General features: G+C 45.9%; 1 protein-coding gene and 1 long non-coding RNA gene across 2 annotated transcripts in view; one reads left to right on the forward strand and one right to left on the reverse strand.

Moving 5' to 3' along the window:
- The window catches only part of NXN (nucleoredoxin), a 132955-nt gene that overhangs the window by 58853 nt on the left and 55945 nt on the right, over nt 1-18157 (forward strand). The gene's annotated exons all lie outside the window — the stretch shown is intronic.
- On the reverse strand, nt 8019-14863 carry LOC308569014. Its single transcript, XR_014000540.1, has 4 exons — nt 14619-14863; nt 13908-14054; nt 10089-10251; nt 8019-9516 (listed from the first exon to the last, which is right to left on the reverse strand). It is a non-coding gene; the product is annotated as an uncharacterized lncRNA (long non-coding RNA).

Here is an 18157-nt window from a genome sequence, read left to right on the forward strand (position 1 = left end):
GGGAATGATGGGTATGCATTTCTCACTGGTTAGCTGCCTCCAGGAAGGAAGGACAGCTGTGTGCAAAATGTTTATAGACTGCAGAGAAGAATGCTGTTGATCTGCAAGCATGAACTATTCTCTTACAGGAGCTGTTGTAACAGTAATTAGCGTTTGCATATCACTGTACAAAACACTTTCATATGCATTACAGCATAGGATCCTTACAACAGCCCTGTAACGGAAGTCGTATTGACATTTAAAAAAACCCTCTATTTACATTTGATGAAACTGAAGTCATGGTTAAAATGACCTGCCCAGAGCCATTTAGTAGTAAATGTGCAAGCATGAACTTAAATTTACTTTCTTGTTAAAAAATCTTTTAAAACATAGTATGTATTCATTAATTACAGGCCAGTCATTTAGAAATACACAATTGAGAAGTAACCCAGAACTCTGAACCTTCCTTAATTGTACAATACCAATTCCTAGAGCTGTGTAGTTCATACCATAGCCACCAGCTTCATGTGGCTGTTGAGCACTTGAAGTGTGGCCAGTCCAAACTGAGATGCGCTGTGCTTAAAATGCATACTGGATTCCAATGACTATGTATGGGGGGGGGGGGGAAGAGTGTTAAATGTCCTATTAATAATAGTTTGTATTGATTATATGTTGAAATGATAATATTTCAGATATTTTGAGTTAAACATATTGAGATTAATTTCACCTGTCTCTTACCTTTTTCATGCAACTATTAGGAAATTTAAAATTATATGTGTAGCTCACATTATATTTCTATTGGAAAGCAATAACTAGAACCATTTTTCATGCTTTGCAATAGTTCCCCGTTGTGTATGTGGGGAGGGGGGTTGACCTAAACTTCCCTTTGTGTTTCAAAGATACTTTAAGAAGCTTATATAAATTATTTTATAATTTTAATGTAATATTTGTGACTTTAATGACACTGCCTTCCAGGAAAAGCTGGATCCATTGGCATTCTGCGTGTTTGGGGACTGTGTGTTAGATCCATGGTGCTGGGAGCGTAAGAGTATGAGTTTGTGGGTAGCTCACACATGTGTATGTGCTTGTATGTGACCAGGAGAGAGGAGGAGAGGAAGATGGAAAACAGATTCTCCCAGGGCTTTGCCAAACTGTGTAGGTCCCCACCCTCAAAGAGTCTGATTCTTGAAGGGTGGGGAGTAAAGATTGGATTCTCCCACTACCTCCCCCTCCCCTTAAAGAAATATCGCCATGTGGGCGAGTCCCTGTTACTGACGGGAATGCCTTGAGTCAGAGCAGGGGTAAAAGCTAAAAATCATCACACTGCAGAGAAATGCTTTGTAGCCCTCAGCTGGTAGTAGAAAGGAGCTCTTTGGGAAAGGTTTTTCTTTCATGAGCCTTTTCTAGTTTGTTGTGTCCCTTCCTTTGGTCCCTGGTGGCTATGGGATATTATAAAAGCCAGTTGTTAATTGGATGGAAGGCAGAAGTCACAGGCTGCCCACAGGTGTCTTTCTCCTCGGAAGATCCGCACCCAGCCTGCTCCGCCAGCCCTTCTCCAGGCTTCGCGGGGCTTCCAGGATAACTGTTAAATCAGCAGATGTTGTTAGGCATGTACCGACAGAGTTTGGTCTAATTCAGTCTGATTATTAAAATTCTTGGCAGGAATTCTACATGAATCACCTCCAAAAAAATTTACATTAAAGTTAATGCTACAAGTCTGTCTTCAGCCCACAAAACAGAAAACTTGGAGTTTGAAGCCTGCAACTAAGGCCTTAACTCCTCCTTGTCCACAGACTAGTGACTTTTCCCCACAAACAAAGGAACACGAGTTTTTATTAAGAACCTGTGTGTGGTGGGAGGGGGTGGAGGGCTGTCCACAGGGTCACTCCAGGAGGGAGTTATTCTGATCTTTGAATTAAGACAGATGTCAGGCCCTCTGGCTGTGGGTAGACAACCGGGGTTCAAATCCTGCCAGGCCACTTATGGGTTGTACGACTTCGGGCAGGTTCCTTAGCCTCTCCAAACCTTAGCATTCCATCTGGAAAATAGGGATAATACCTCACATGTTGTCGTGTGGACTAAGTGAACTAGTGCACATACAGGACTCGTGGCTGAACGGAGAGATAAGCACCTCGTAACTGTTAGCTGCCGCGGTTGCTGCTGTTTCTGCGATCATTCCTTGTGCTGAACTGTTTTGGATAGCAGCAGCAAGGTATGTTAGCGTGATAGGGCACAAGCATATAGTGGCACTCTGCGGCACTTCCCTCCCAACCTCACTTCTTTTGGGGAAAAGAAGACTAGTCCTGGAAAGCCTGTGGGTTTACATAGCCTTCTCTGCCCCGCTTTTGGGGGATGGAGCAGAGTAAGACGTCCCAGTGCAGCAGCCCTTTTCTTGTCACTGCTGCCTCCTAATCAACCCGAACCTGCCTCCATATAGGTGCTCTCAGGACCTTCATCGTGACTTTCCAGGTTCAGAATGACACTGTGATGCCTTCTGCATGGAGATCGGGGATATCAGAGACTGATACTGGGAGTTAAATTTTCTTTTCTATTCCCTTTGCAGTGTCTAGGAACGGTAGAGCTAACATTGACTTATGTCTGGAATAGATGATATTTGTTCTTTGTACGTGTGGGAACAGTGAATAATAGATAAGATTGGTGGGAGGTGGTGGACAGCAGTGATACTTTCCCTCGGTTTCAAGTTCAATCTTGACTCACCACCTGGAGCAAACAGCCTGGGGGGGTTTGGGGGAGATGACCATGGAGGGCTGGAAGCGCCAACTGGCTTTGCTGTCCAGCTGACCCCCAGATGGAACTGCATCAGGCTGTGTTTCAACAGCAAGTTGAGGGGAACTTTCATGACGAGTGTTTATAGGACAAACTCCAGTTGATTCTCATTAGCTAATATTTATTGGGTGCCTGTAACTTGCCAGGCATTGTGCTGGTTTTAACCAATGAAGTGTCCCTTAGTCCAATGACTGTTCCCTGAGGTAGGTACCATAGAGGAAGCTGAGGTCAGGGCAGTAAGTACTTGGGTCATGTTGAGTCTGGGCAGAGCTGGGAGGTGAAACCAGGTCTCCTGTTTCCCAGGCTAAGGTTCTTCTCTGGCCATAAACTACAGAAAGGAAAGGAGCTACGCTTGGGTAAGTGTCCACTTCTGTGCCAGATACTGTTATCCCATTTAACTTAGCTGTTATACCCCCTCCCTCCAGATCCCCAAATTTGGATGCAAATTAGTATGCGGATCTGATTTGAAGTCTATGCGTGTCTCTTGGAATCACTCTGCCTCTCAGAAGATGTTTTCTATCCCAACAGATGGGATTGTTATATTATTTTTTAAAATATATGTTTATTGATTTCAGAGAGAGGAAGGGAGAGGGAGAGAGAGATAGAAACATCAATGATGAGAGAGTCATTGATCGGCTGCCTCCTGCATGCCCCACACCGGGGATCGAGCCCACAACCCAGGCATGTGCCCTGACCGGGAATCAAACTGGGATCTCCTGGATCCTAGGTCGATGCACAACCCCTGAGCCACGCTGGCTGGGCAGATGGGGTTATTTTTAACATCTGTGTAGCACAGTCCCAAGCTTTTAAATATTACAAACCTTTCTTTCCTTGGGGAAAAAAAAAAAAAGGCAGAAGTTTTTGGCTCCTTTCTTTGTAGGCGTTAGCTTTTGAGCGATTTTTGGCCTCGCTAATGAAGTGCTCAAGTTTAGCCCCAGTCCCAGTGGTAAGAATGTGAAAAATTAATGTCATTCACTTTTCTTCTCCTTGAACTAGTGGATCCCTTTTGCCTGTCAATAAACTCACCACCTCCCCCTTCCCACCCTGGAAGGATCCTAAGTGCAGCCACAATTTGCCAACAGCCTTCTGTGAGGAAAGAGGCTTCCTCCTGACATTTCTACCTGACTTGTGCCTGTCTGACTCTGCAAGAGGCAGCAATATGTGGTGGGGAAGAGCTTGGGTTTTGGAGCCAGGTACCCGGTTCAGTTTACTGACTGTGACTTGGGCAAGTCACTACTTTTTTTTAAATTTTACAAAAAGGAAGGGGATAGGAGCGGGGAAGGGGGGGAAGAGAGAGAGAGAGGGAGAAACATCAATTTATTGTTCCACTTATTTATTGCATTCATTGGTTGATTCTTGTATGTGCCTTCACCAGGGATCAAACCCACAACCTGGCATAGGGGGACAACTCTCTAACCAACTTAACTACCCAGCCAGGGCTACAAGTTACCATTTCTGAGCCTCAGGTTCCCCATCTATAAAGTGCTTATTTCTCTTCATAAGCTTTTTGACTATCTTTAGTAAAAATTGTAGTGTTAAATCTACAGCTTGAGGCCCAGGCCAATGTTGCTCAGTGGTTAGAGCGTCGGCCCTCACACCAAAGGGTTGCAGGTTTAATTCCCAGTTGAGGGCACGTACCTGGGTTGCAGGTTCTATCCCTGGGGGTCAGAGCTCGTGGGGGAGGCAGCCAATCAATGTGTCTCTCTCACATTGATGTTTCTTTCTCCCCCTCCACTTTTCTAACTTAAGGTGAGCATTAACAAACAAACTACAGTTTGAGGAAAATAATTTCATGAAAACCCTCTGATTTTCTGTCTGGAAGATTTATAAATTGGGCAGGATACTCCCTTCAGGAAGCTTACCATCTGCTAGGAGAGAAGCCCTGTACTGAATCTCGTGACCAAGAGCAGAAATGTCCTGTGCCTGGAGAGAGGAGGAAAAGTGCTCAGCTGGCTTGATTTTGTTTTTTCAGGCTCAGTGCTAATCCCTGTAGTTACAATAGTGAATACAGCAGACTTTGCCCTCGAGGAGCTGTCTCCCTGGGCAGAGAGGTCAGCTCTATTTTCTTTATAGCTATTATTAATATCTGCCATTTTTGTTTATTATTGTTTATTGCCAACTCCTGTATCACTAGAATGTAAGCCCATGAGAGCAGGAACCCATGTGTCTTATTCATGATCATATTTCCTATATCTAGCACCTCAATATTAATTGAATTAATTCATGGGTGGATGAATTACTAAGGTAAGTAAGGAAACAGTTGTGAGACTGTAACTCAGTTGCTGAAAGAAAAGCATGCACAGGACAGGGTGGGCACACAAAGGAGGAATCCCAGCCCTGCCCTTTTTGGGGGGAAAGACTGGGGGGAGGATTGTCAGAATAGTTTTCCAGAGAGGTGACATCCAAACTGGTTCCTGTCAGCAGAGTAGGAGTTAGGAGATAAAAAATGGGACCAAAAGCGTTCCAGGCAGTGGAAAGTGGAGGGGAATTTGTTCCCCAAATTGCACAATGTACAGGACTGGGACAGTGGTTCTCAGCAGGGGTCAGTTTTATCCCTTAGGGGATATTGGTCACAACTGGAGGAGTGCTCTAAACATCCTACAGCTCCCCCCAGCAAAGAACCCTGAGCGGGGAGAACCACATGGGAGGCCTGGGGGAGGGGCTGAGGCAGGAGCAAAGATGAATAGCCAGAGGGAAGAAAGGGGCAGCAGTGGGTGGTAGTTATTTGAGAATTAAATATTGTTCAGCCAGCTCAATACACAGAGAACTTGTAGGTGCACAATGTCAAGTCATCCTTAAATAATCCCTAGCCAAGAATTCATTAACAGTGAGCTGAAGAGCACGCTGTATTGAAGAAGTCTCTGCTGATCGCCCTGGGACCGGGCAGTGTGAAGCTAATAGATTATGCTGTCTGTAATTTCCCCATTTCCTTCCTATAATAGCAGAACATGCAGGATGTCAATGAGACTGCTCAGCATTTTTCTTCTCTTATTAAATTTAAGTGATTGCCTTTCTACATCTGACTGATGGCGTAAAAATGCATCTGACCCGTAAGGTGCTTTCGGAAAGAAATTGAGTCTCCTTTTTTTCTCTTAGTCACAGGGCCCATCTTGCTAATTGATTGTCCCCTAAGTAGTGTTGGGCAGCCCCTGGTGGCTGTTTCCGCTGTGCTGCAGCATCGATTCTCACCCAACCACCTTTCCCAACTGGGGCATTCAGGAGTGGGAACGGCCCTTCCCTCCGCCTCCCTTTCCCAAAGGCCGAGCATTCACGCTCTCCAGTGAGCCTGGCTTGGGCTTGCCTGGGACCTGCCAGGAGCTGAAGGTTGTTTTCTTTTTCCCACAGGAAATAATTTTCCTGGGCACGGCAGCCCTGGGTTGCCAATCCCTTGCTTTTAGGAAAGCTCACGCGCGTGTGACAGTGGCACTATTGTTGGGCATGCCGGAGTTTCCATTACAGATCCTGTGTTTACCTGCTGCGGTGATTTTTCTGAGAGGCATAAATTTAACAGCAAGGCGTAAGAAGGGACCAGTTCGAAAAAAGAGAGGGAGAATATTCTCTGGGATATGAGGCAGCTGGGAGCTGGGAGTGGGCACATGCGTGTGATGGAGCCTTGGTCAGTTTTGGTGGCCAGGGCTGTGTGGTCCTTTTTATTGTCTCAGAGGTCTGGAGAGGTTGAAGTGTCTGTTGGTAGAAGGTTTAAGGGAGTTTTGAACTGGATGAGAAGGTCCCATTACCAGGACCAGCTCTCTCTATAAAAACAAATGTCAATTCCACAGAAACTTCCCCTGGCTGGGGTTGATGAGATGAGATGTGGGGGACTGGATAGCTTCATAAATGTTTAGATTTAGTTAAATGTGAAGTCAGAATGCAAATAAAGATAATAGGTGAAACCATCTAGTAAGCATAAACTGTGTGCCAGGCACCAGGTTACATGCTAGATACACACGATCCTCCTTAATTCTCCCAACGACCCTGGGAGGTATAGGGACAATTCTTTTTTTCTTTTATTTTTTTTAAAAATATCTCTTTATTGATTTTAGAGAGAGGAAGGGAGAGGGAGAGAGAGAGAGAAACATCAGCGATGAGAGAGTCATCGATTGGCTGCCTCCTGCACGCTGCCAACTGGGGATCGAGCAACCTGGGCATGTGCCCTGACTGGGAATGGAACCTTGATCTCCTGGATCCTAGGTCGACGCTCAACCGCGGAGCCACGCCTTCTGGGCAGGGACAATTCTTAAGGCCTATTTTACCAAAAGGCTCAACCTTGGAAGGAATCGACAGTGTAGAGAACAGGTAATGATGTTGGGTAAGATTAGGTCTTTCTGTGCTAGCATGTATCATTGCAGCAACTCTCGAGTGGTGGTTAATTCTGTTTCTCCCACACCTGGCTTTGTCGTGGTAGCGTACCCCAGAATATTTCTCCTGATTTATGTATTATCATCTCTCATTTTTTGCTTCTATGGGGAGGCTCTTTTCTTTCTTTTTTTTTAAGAGAAGAGCTTTAAAAGGATGGGAGGGGGGAAGAGGAAGGAAATCAGGCCACAGGCAAAAGGGAGAGCCAGGACTCAGGGAAACCTCTGAAATGACCCTCCTGGGCTGTGGCCAGGGGTGGGGACGTGCCCATATTTCAGATATGCGTGTGCACCACTGTCTGCCAAATGGATTAAAACTCCATATTGTCACATCTCAGTTATGCATTCTGGTGGGAAGGAGTATGGTAGCACAGGTCATGCAAAGCAGAGGAAAGCTCATAGATCAAAACACAAGAGGCACAGCTATAAAAGGCACTATGAGGAGGACCCCCAGGTTGGGTTGAGGGGTTCAGGCTTCTGAAAGCCAAATGCTTTCCATACCTATCCTAGGCTGGGCTGGGCTGTAGAGATAAATCTTGACAAAGGGAAAACCAAAGACTGAATATGTTGGCCGAGGTGCTGTCCTTGAGGCCAAGACGAGAGGATTGGCCCCCTCTGTCCAGCCTCTGCCTAGATCTTTCTAAGAAATGGGGTTCCTCACTTTCTCCCAGAAGAAAATTGTCCTCTGGAGGAGCCCCTGCAATCCACATACACTCAGAAGACTCACCTTTTCCACCCTCCCTCCAGAAGTGTGACTGGATACAACTGGACTGATCAACTTGGGAAAGATGTGAGAGCAGCTCAGTGCCTGGACTCAACTCACCCTCTGCCCCAGTGGTTCTCAGCCAGACAGATTTGTCCGTAGGGACATATGGCAGTGTCTGGAGACCTTTTTTTAAATTAATAAACTTTATTTTTTAGAGCAGTTTTAGGTTTACAGAAAAATTGAGCAGGAGTACAGAGTTCTCATAGACTTTGTCCTGCTTTTCACCCCCCAACTGTCATTCCCCATTAATTCACATCTTGCATTGATGTGGTACATTTGTTACAACTGACGAGCCATATTGATATGTTATTGTTATCTAAAGCCCACAGTTTACATTAGGGTTCATTCTTCGTTTTGACAAATGTTTGATGATATGCATCCACCATTTCAGTATCATACAGAATAGTTTTGCTGCCCTAAAAATCTCCTGTGGTTTCTGGAGACATTTTTAATTGTCACAACTAGGCAGGTATTATTGGCCTTTAATGGGTAGATGTCAGACATTCTACACTGCACACAAGACAGCACCCCAACAGAGTGCCATAGTGCTAAGACTGCAAAGCCCCACAGTACAGACACTTGCGCAAGGGTGGGTGTGTGCTGGGTGGGGGTGAGGTGGGGACGCTCCAGGGCGGGAGAGGAATCTGGTGTTTGGCTGCTGGGAGGCCTGGCTGTGCAGTGGCGGAAAAGAGGCACCTGGAGGCTTTGGACAGTCCCGAGGCGAAAATGAACTTGAACTTGCAGGCAGCATTCCAGCCACAATCCTTACACACATTCCTCTAACTCTCACCCTCTTAAATTCAAACCCTAAGGTCTCAGTCTAATCAAAATGCCCCAAATTATCGTTTTCTGGTTGTGCATGGTGGGGTTAGCTTTGGTTACGCTCAAATTCAATGCAGTGTCTGATCCATCCAGAACTAAAAGCCTGTCTTAGGTTCGGGTCCCTTATGTTTAAGCACTGTAGTTATTTCTTGCTGCCTTGGTTTCCTCTTCAGAAAAGGAAGACAGTTGTCCTCCTTGTCTCACGAGACTTACGTGTTTTCATGAGTTGGTGTCTGCGGAGGACTGCCATTAGCTTCTGCGATGCCAGCGCCGTGTGGTGAGCAGCAGCACATACTATTAAAGACTTAATCCATTAAAAACTGCCCAGGCAGTAGCGTTTTTATGGAAAGGCCTTACGTGGATGCTGAGGTTTGTGGGTGGGGGTGGTAAGCTACAGGATGACGGCTTTTAAAGACTAGAGATTTATAAGGGAAAAATACAAGCTTTGTGAAAGGCCGCAGTTCTTGCAGATGGAGGCCCACAGTCGGGAAGTGGGTGCTGCAGCGTCCATCAGTCCTGCAGACCTCTTGTTGCTCCATAAATCTTGTCAAATGGGGGCAAGGACTTCATTCTGCTGATAGGCATGGGAGGAGAATCCAAAAACCAAACTCACTCCCTTCCAGAATGTAAATATGGATAAAAAGAAAGGTTCCTTTTCATCAATGACCTGCTCCTCCACCTTCATCTCGCCGGAGTCATAAAAGCTCAAGTGTCACGAGGAAAATGATCGTTTGGAAAAAATCTTCCGCTGTGTGTGCATCTTTGGGCTGCAGAGGGGAGAAGCTTTGCAGAACAAAGAGGTTCCACCTGAGGCATGTAAAACAAGTTTTATTAAAACTTTAATTATCTCCCACCTGCTGGTTACTTTGTGAAGTTCAGAGGGAAAGGGCTAATTGAGAACAGCATTTGATGTGCCCGAGCGTCGCTGGGTGCTTTCCTCCCCTTAAAGGGGATTTGTTCTTAATCAGGTTTGTTTTATAATAAGTAGGTCCAGACACTGAGCTCGCAGTTGCGTTTTTGACACCGTTTAATTAAGATCCTTTACCCAAGAAGTGTCAACTTGTGTTATTTTGAGTTTAATGTCTTCGTAAATTGGACCTTCGGTTCGGCGCGTTTTTCTTTACACTAGTGGTCGGGGTCACAAACTGGCCGTGCTTCTGCATGTTCTTTGCAATAAGCAGGGGTACATTTTGTAGGGCAAGCCCAGAGGGTGTTGAAACAAGGCATTCTGGGGGTTGGTTGCTCACTCCGAAGTGCAGGGAGTAGCCATGGGCTCTGAAGTGTCCGTGGCCTTCAATGTGAAACCCCAGGCTCCACCCCTATTTTGTACTCTGCAGCCCCCAAGGGTTAATCTGCCCGCGTGTATTACTCATTGCTACCTTCACAGTCTGCTTTGGCTTGAATTGCAGAGCCGCTCCAGGCATCAGGACTCAGGACTCGGAGCTTTTCCGTACGAGGCAGCAACAGTAACTTCCCCGGTGACGCGTTTAGCGTTTAGCGAGCCCAGCCACTGGCCTTGGTGCTCTGCCTTTCCACTGAGTCCTGCAAGGAGCCAAGGGTCCCATGGCTGGTGGGTGGTGGAGCTAAGATCTGAGCCTGTTTCCTGACTGGAATCAAGCCTTTAACCACAGGCTGTGGAGCTTTCTCTTTGTGCTCCAAGACTTAGACAAACTCCCCAACTTTCTGGTTCTTGGGTTGTTGTTTTTTTAAATCCACTCTGGAATTTTGAGTGGATCAGTGTTTGTGTAAATAATTTCAGTGTATCTGGAGAGTCCTCTGATATCCCAGCTGTGTTTTTTTCATTATGATTGATAATAGCATTTGGCTGAAGACCTCAGAGCACCCCAGTTTTTTGAAGTTTTTTTAAATCTTGCTGAACTTGCACTGGCCCTGTTCTGAGGTGTGGATTATTCTCTTTCCCGTCATTCAAAGCCCCGTGAGCCCCATGTTCTGCCCTGTTCTGCACCTGCTGTAGTGCCTGCACTCCCTCCCTTAGGTGTAGTGTGAACCCAGGTGAAGGCAAAGAACACTTACTGAGCACATGCTGTGTACCAGAAGCTTTCTGAGCAAGGATTATCTTTCCCAGTTGTCTTAGCAACCTGTGCAATAGTTACAGTCATCTCTGCTTTACACATGAGGGAACTAGGCTTGGAGAGGTCCAGTATACCTGCTCCGGACTTCATGACTAGTAAGTTATAATAGGACAGGCAATCAAATTCAAACCCAGGCCTCTGTGACCCCGAAGCCTGAGTTCTTTCCGCTCCACATACTTCCTATTGAATGGGAATTGGGTTAAATGGAATTTTGCTTTTTCTTAGGAAAAAGGGTGTAGAGAAGGCTTTAGAAACACATGGACAACCTTTCTCTTTTCCCCGCAAAGCCAAAGAGGCCTCTCAGTAATGGGGCTTACATCAAGCGAACGGAAAAAGTGGGTCATGTAGCTGCCAGGAGCCTGCATTTCTATTTAATTCTCTAGCACACACTTTCTTTGTATTTGTTTACCTATGGCTAGTTCCGACAAATAAAATGGCTTCTTTTCTTGGCCTCTTCACTTGGGAGAAGTGAACTGTGGGATTTTAGTGGAAGGAGTAAAGGACTGAAAATGCCTGGATTTGGAAAATTCCAGTGCAGAGGAAGGTATTCTTGCAGAGGAAGGTATTCTTGTTGACTTTGGTGACAAGAGCATCTGAATGATAGCTTCCTGCATCTCACTCCCTGAATCACAAGCTACCCTGTTACTGCAGAACTTTGTACCCCACCCTCCTTCCCTTCCCTTCCCTTCCCTTCCCTTCCCTTCCCTTCCCTTCCCTTCCCTTCCCTTCCCTTCCCTTCCCTTCCCTTCCCTTCCCTTCCCTTCCCTTCCCTTCCCTTCCCTTCCCTCCCCTCCCCTCCCCTCCCCTCCCCTCCCCTCCCCTCCCCTCCCCTCCCCTCCCCTCCCCTCCCCTCCCCTCCCCTCCCCTCCCCTCCCCTCCCCTCCCCTCCCCTCCCCTCCCCTCCCCTCCTCTCCCCCTTCCCTGCTGTGATCTCTTCCTTGAGAGAGTATGGGCCAGTCTACTAACAAATATCTATCAAGCTCCTACTTGATAAAAGTTTGTTGTACCCAGATTGTCAAGCAAAAATGTTAGAATAAATAATAGAGGGAGATCAAGGCATTTTTTTCCTTTTGCTCTAGGTTAGGTTTCAAAGCATCCAGAGGAGTAAGAGCTGGTATTTCTATACCTTCTTTATGTCATATCATTTCAGGTAACTGGATTTTAATTCACTTTCTAGAACTTAAACTTTCAAGATCTAGCAGTTTTCCTCCAGAGCCTTAAAAGGCATTGTATAATTGGGACTTTATTTCCTCTCCCCCTTTCCCTTTCTCCTGCTAATTATTATTATTATTATTATTTTTTGTCCCCCTCCCCCCCCCGCCCCCGGAATCCCTGGCTGTTCCTTTGCCATAGGCCTTCTGGTAGCTGAGCAGCATTAATTCTCTTGTAGCAAAGCCTCCTGTGCACTGCTAGCCCTCCCAAAGAAAAATCACGTGAAAGTGTCAAGTATCCAGTAGACTATGTCTCCTTGGACTAAACAGCCTCCGGCTTGGTACAGGCAAAGCCCTTTAGCCCAGCCTTGATGTGAGGGGACCTTCTGCTTGCTTAGTTTATTGATTTTTAAAACCAAAGCAGCGTTAGCAGAGCCAAGGATAATGTTGGCAAGATTCTGTACAAGAACATACCCTTGCACAGTCCTGACGGGAGCCCAGTCTGCCTTACACGGGGGACCCGGGAGCGTCTTTGATTGAGAAACCCAGCGCCTCGAGGGCTCAGAATGCGGTGGGTGCTGAGGCAGAGCCTGTAACCTCTCGGGCCAGCCTCTTTCTGCCTGTTGTGTGCTTCTGTGCCCGGGTTTTGAGCTGTATTTGGAACCTTTGTTTAAATTTTCCTGAGGGACATCAAAAGCAAGTATCACAGTCCGCAGGTGGGCACAGAGCCTTTCTTCAGAAGAGGGCATGTGCAAAAAGAAAAAGAAAAGGCCATTCAATCCCAGAGACATTTCCTGGCGGAGAAACTGAACAGGGGAAATGAGGGATTGGAAGCAGATGTACTGCGGGATGAACCCGTAGCCCTTCCGCGCCTACCTCCTGCTCAGACGCGCACGTCTTGTTCATACAACCACCACCCAAGCCCGGCCTGGCCTTTGTGGGAACTGTCACCCTGACAGGACCCTTTTTCTGGAACCGTCTCCCTTTTACCAGTTCATCGCCCCCAGGAGACCTGGCTCAGGACCGCTTCGTCTCCGATGGCCCTCTTGCCCCTGACTGAGATGGATCTTGCCAGACGATGTGCTCAGCCAGACTTTGCCATACACCCCTCAGTCATTCTTCTTTGTCCTCGGCTACATACCTGGGGGAAATGCCACAAGTTAATAATACTACTAAATGAGTTTTAATACTTTGTTTTTATCATGCCTGTAGAATTTACGGATGTGGAAAGGTGGGCAGCCCTTCTAAGCAGCGTGTGGCTGTTTCTGAGGTGAGGTCAGCCAGCTTTCCACCAGGAGCTCCAGTTCAGCCAGTGACTTTATCGGGGTAAATTAATCAGATGAGAGGAGATGGGAACCATGCGTTTTGATCTCTGGTTCCTTAGGTTCTAGATTGGTGGTTGGGATCAGCTGCTTGAGAACTGTTGGTTTACATTCTAGAAACGTGTTTGACCAGGATCTTCAGAGGTGATGAGACACTTAGGTTTGGCCTTCAGCTCAGGCTGGTTTATGAATTCACAAGGGGCCATCCAGCCCTTTTCTGGTATCTGAACGTTTATATGTTTCACCTAGGATACTACACTTCCTGATTATCTAGGGGACTAGAAACCAAAATAGGAACTAAAAAAGGTTTTTTAGAAAGGCAGATGGGTGGAGAGAGGGAGGAATGGTTCCTCCCGCCTGTCCCCAGTTCTATGACCCCTGAATTCCATACTTGCAGAACTTGCTTTTGTGAACCCTGATTTCCTCTGCTCTTTGCTGACCACACCCCATATCAGCATCCACAGTCCCCCCAAATCTTCCTTTACATGTGCTCAGCCCACCGACTAGACCAAGGTCTTGTGGTCTTGTTGCTTTCCTTTCCACACTTTGAACTCTGGGATGGTTACCCCTGCACTGCTACTGAGTGAGCTTTCCTTGGTGCTTATCTTTACGGGAATTTCCCAGGGTTGTACCTGCTTTCTGGAGAGAATTCTGGAGGGTCTTCTCTTAGATGATCTCTCTTGAGAGGAGGTTTTAGTTTCTTAGCCTGGGATGTTTCGGGACAGCTTTTTTCTTTCTTTAGCCTGAGGTCGGGAAGGTGGCGTAGGAGGAGCGAAGAGCTGTGGATGTAATGGAAATTTGAAGCCCATGCTGGTTGAACTCCAAGAACAAAGACTACTTTTACACCAGCCAGCAAGCAGCTTCTGCTGGGCAAGCTCTGGGAGAGGAAAAGGGAGAAAAGGAGAGGCCTGGGCTGTGAACAGGGTGTTTCCATGTCTGAGAAAGTAGGGTTCATAAGAGTCAGGTTCCTTTATCTAAATCAGCTCCGTCCCTCCCACCTCCCTGAGTTTTCACCTTCCGGCCTCATTGGCATGGTTCTGACACGTGTTGATATGAAGGAAGAAGGAATGGGAAAGACAGAGAGAAAAATAGTCCCTTTTTTTTCCCCATTTAAAAATGGGAAGTTTTACATTCTGTGAATTGATGTCCAGACCCAATGGAGGAGGAAGGAGCTGGATTAGTGGCTAATAGATCTCCCTTTCACCCCACCCTCCCTCAGCAGAGACAGGACCACCCGCCCGCCAGTCGTCTCCTAGTGCTGCAAGGCCTGGCCCTCGGGGACCCTGCTGGCTTCCACCTTGTGGTTCCACGTGGCCCGGCGGAGTGCAACTCCCTTTGCTCACCTTCTCTGGGGTTCCGCAGGCTCTGCTCGCCATGTAATTAGAGTTCTAGGAGCACAGTTCTCTGCTTTTTATCACCTCGTGGGAGGTTGTGATCTGATCGCCTCCTCCCATCCTCAGCTGTTGAGAGTCAGCCTCGCCTTCAGCAGCTTCCCACGAGTGTCTTCGAGATCCTCACCCTCGCAGCTTCTTGCCCTGGAATTGCGTCCAACATGTCACCTGTCCCTTAAGACGATACTCATGTACACATGCTCTTCTCCGTTGTGCTGTCTTTACCTACGAGGAGTTTGGCTCTGAAGGTTTTTGCTATTTTAATCTAGAGCCGTGAGAGACTGTAAACATACTGTGATCACTTTTCCAGCTCTCTAGCAGTTCTAAACATTAAGCCCGGCCTTGACTATAACTCTCAGCCATAGGAGGGGTTTGAGCAGGTAGAAGGGTGGCCTGTGGGGTGAGCAGGAAGGAGGGGCCTTCCCTTCAGTGGTTTGATAGTGGCCTTGCCGAGCAGACCTACCTCTTCCTTCTCTGTCGTTACTCTTGCAGTGGCCTCAGCAAGACCACAGTCGCAGTGAGCCTTTGTTTCCCATTCTATAAAAAGTGGATAAACATCTATATACAACCCAGAAAATATCGTCTCAAGGCAATAGCAAGGTTTTTCATTCTGTCTTCTTGGGCAGCAGTGTGGTGAGTAGATAATGTAGGTTTTTGGAATTACAGCTGCTTTCTGTCCTAGCTCTACCATTCAGCTCTCTGGTCCTTAAACGAAGTTCCTTAACCTCTCTGAACCTCAGTTTTATTCCATGTAAACATGGGGATGATGGGGGCCTGCCTTTCCAGGCCGCTGCGGGCATAAAGACCATTATGTGTGACAGAGTCCAGGACCATGCAAGGTACACAGTAGCACTTCATAGAGGTGGTTGTAAGGATCTTGTAGTTAGAGAAGGGAGTAAGGCTATTGAGACAGGTGAGGATTGGGCATGGTGAGTGATTTATCCCTAGGAAATACTTCGGGTAATTTGGATTTGCCATAGCACCTCAGGATAAAGACCAAATCATTAGCAAGACAAGCAAAGGCAGTCAGTTCCCTCAGTGCCTCGAGCAACTCTCTGCTTTAGCTGTTGCAGCTGCCCAGAGCACCCTCCTACCGCTTCCCCCTTCCTGCTCCCCTCCCACCCTCATTTTCACACCTGTCCACCTGGAAAGTCCATTTCCATCTCCCTAGAAATTTCCTCATGCTCCTTTTCAGTCAGCCGTTACCCTTCTCCGCATGTCACTTTTTGTCGTCACTCACTATAATTTAGCTTTACCTGTTCTAGAAGCACTTCATATAAATGGAATCATATGTCTGCATTTAATGTCTATAAGGTTCATTTATGTTATTGCATGTAACAATAGTTTGTTCTTTGCTTTGCTGAGAACTTTGATATTGTTCATTCTACTGAATGAACATGTCACAACCTCCATTGTGTTAATGGTGGTATAAGGTGTTTTTAGTTTGGGGTGGGGGAAGGCTGCTATAAACATTCTTGTACAATTCTTTTTTATGGACATATTTTTTCATTTCCCTTGGAAATACTTATAAGTAGAATTGTAGGATTATAGAGTAAATGCATATTTTCCTTCATAACAATTCTTCACGGTGGTTGTACCATTTTATGCTCCCACCAGCAGTGTATGAGAGTTCTGCTTGTTTCAGCTCCTCACCAGCATTTGGTCTTGTCAATCTTTATTTTTGCTACTCTAGTACGTGCCAAGTGGGTTTAATTTGCATTTCCCTGATGACTAATGATGTGTTGAACACTTTTCATATGTTTATTGGCCTAGCCACTTTTTTGAAGTGTCTGTTCAAATCTTTTGCCTTTTTAAATTTTTTAATTTTTATTGGTTCATCTTTATAAGAGTTCTTTATATGGGTAGGGATCTTTTGTCAGATATACATTTGTATAAATTTTTGGTTTTGATATCACTTGGTTCAACCCATTCTGAGGCCCTAAGCATTAGAGAGGCATTTTCAGATTCATATCAGGAAATTATAAGATGAAAGGTGCTTTAGTTCTTATAACAATATATTTTTGTCATTGAAATATGTGTGGAGCATTGCTGCGACTCTCGGCCTAGGTGGGGATTGGAGCTGAGCGGTGCCCATGTAGGCATAGGAGAGACTCTGTATGTTGAGAAATATGTTCATTTGTGGTGCCAGGAATCTTTCCCGGCTATTGAATGAGCATTAGAGTCTTTCCAAGATAATGTTCCTTTGCTTTATTTTTTAAAAAGATGGTAAATACCGAACTTCAAGTTTCACAGTAGAGAGAATGTTATAATGAACCCTCATGTCTCCATCACCAGCCTCATCGGTTCACAGCCAGGCAGTGTTCCATGTGTATCTCTATCCTAACCCCTCCTCCCCACCTTATTTTGAAGCAAATTCCAGATGTCCTATCATTTCTGTCATAAATGTTTTGGTATATATTTCTGAAAGATAAGGACTCTATAAAAACACACACACACAACCAAATACCATTATTGCGTCTTAAAAGTTAATAACTCCTTAACACTACTTAATCTTTTACAATTTGTTTGAATGACCTTTGTTTGCATTTTGGTCATCACTTAATGACGGCAGAAGACAAGCCTGCTCCCTTTCATCCTCACTGGCTCTTTTGGGTTAGATGTTCTTCGGGCACACTCCCGTGTCCTGTCTGTCCACCTGTCTACTCCCACTTCACTTTTTTCCCCTTAAAACCTTTATGTCCAGTAGAACATAAACACAGAAAAGTGCACAAGACATAAATTATGAGTTAATGAATTATTATAAAGTGAATTCCCATATAACCACATCTAAATCAAGAAATAGACCTCTGTTAGATCCCCAAAGCCTCCAGTTTTCTGATTATTTAAGGAGCGCACTCACTGAGCAAGAGGCCAGGGCTCACGCCACCTGATGTTAGTGGGAACAGAAAGGGAGGGAGGACTTTGGACCTAGGTACCTGAGCCACCAGACCCTGGTCTGAGCAGCCTCTTGGAGCTCTGGCCCAGACTATGGGATTTGTGGAAGCGGGCCTCATTTCAGATAGCTTTATCCTATTGTCAGACCAAATGTCCTGTTTCGTTTCTGGTTGGAAGTATCTGTCCTTCACAGTCAACTTATTCTTTTGGTGGAAGGAATTGGACTGACAGCTCCCTAGCTCTACCCCCTTGGGGAAAGGAAAGCAGCTTTTCCTCTTTCCCCTGCTTCCTCCCATTAGGGTCTTTGGGTGTGCCAGCTCACAGCCACTTGGAAGATTCTGTGGCTTTTCTGTGGCCTCTCTATTTGGGATATGATTGTTTGGTTTTGATCGGAAAAATAAACACTTATTTTTTAAGTTTTCTCCCTAACCTATCTGAGCTAGATTTAAGTGATCTCTTTTAACTCTGCCACATGTGAATTACAGGAAATGCGTTCCTGTTGGGGAAATGGGTCATTTCCAAGATTTTTTTCTCCCCAGGAAAAGTGTAATTTATTAGTTTACTAAGAAAGATTAAAACAGGCAGCAGGGAAGTAC

Source organism: Miniopterus schreibersii (assembly GCF_964146895.1).
Source record: "Miniopterus schreibersii genome assembly, chromosome: 16".
Lineage (NCBI taxonomy): Eukaryota > Metazoa > Chordata > Mammalia > Chiroptera > Miniopteridae > Miniopterus > Miniopterus schreibersii.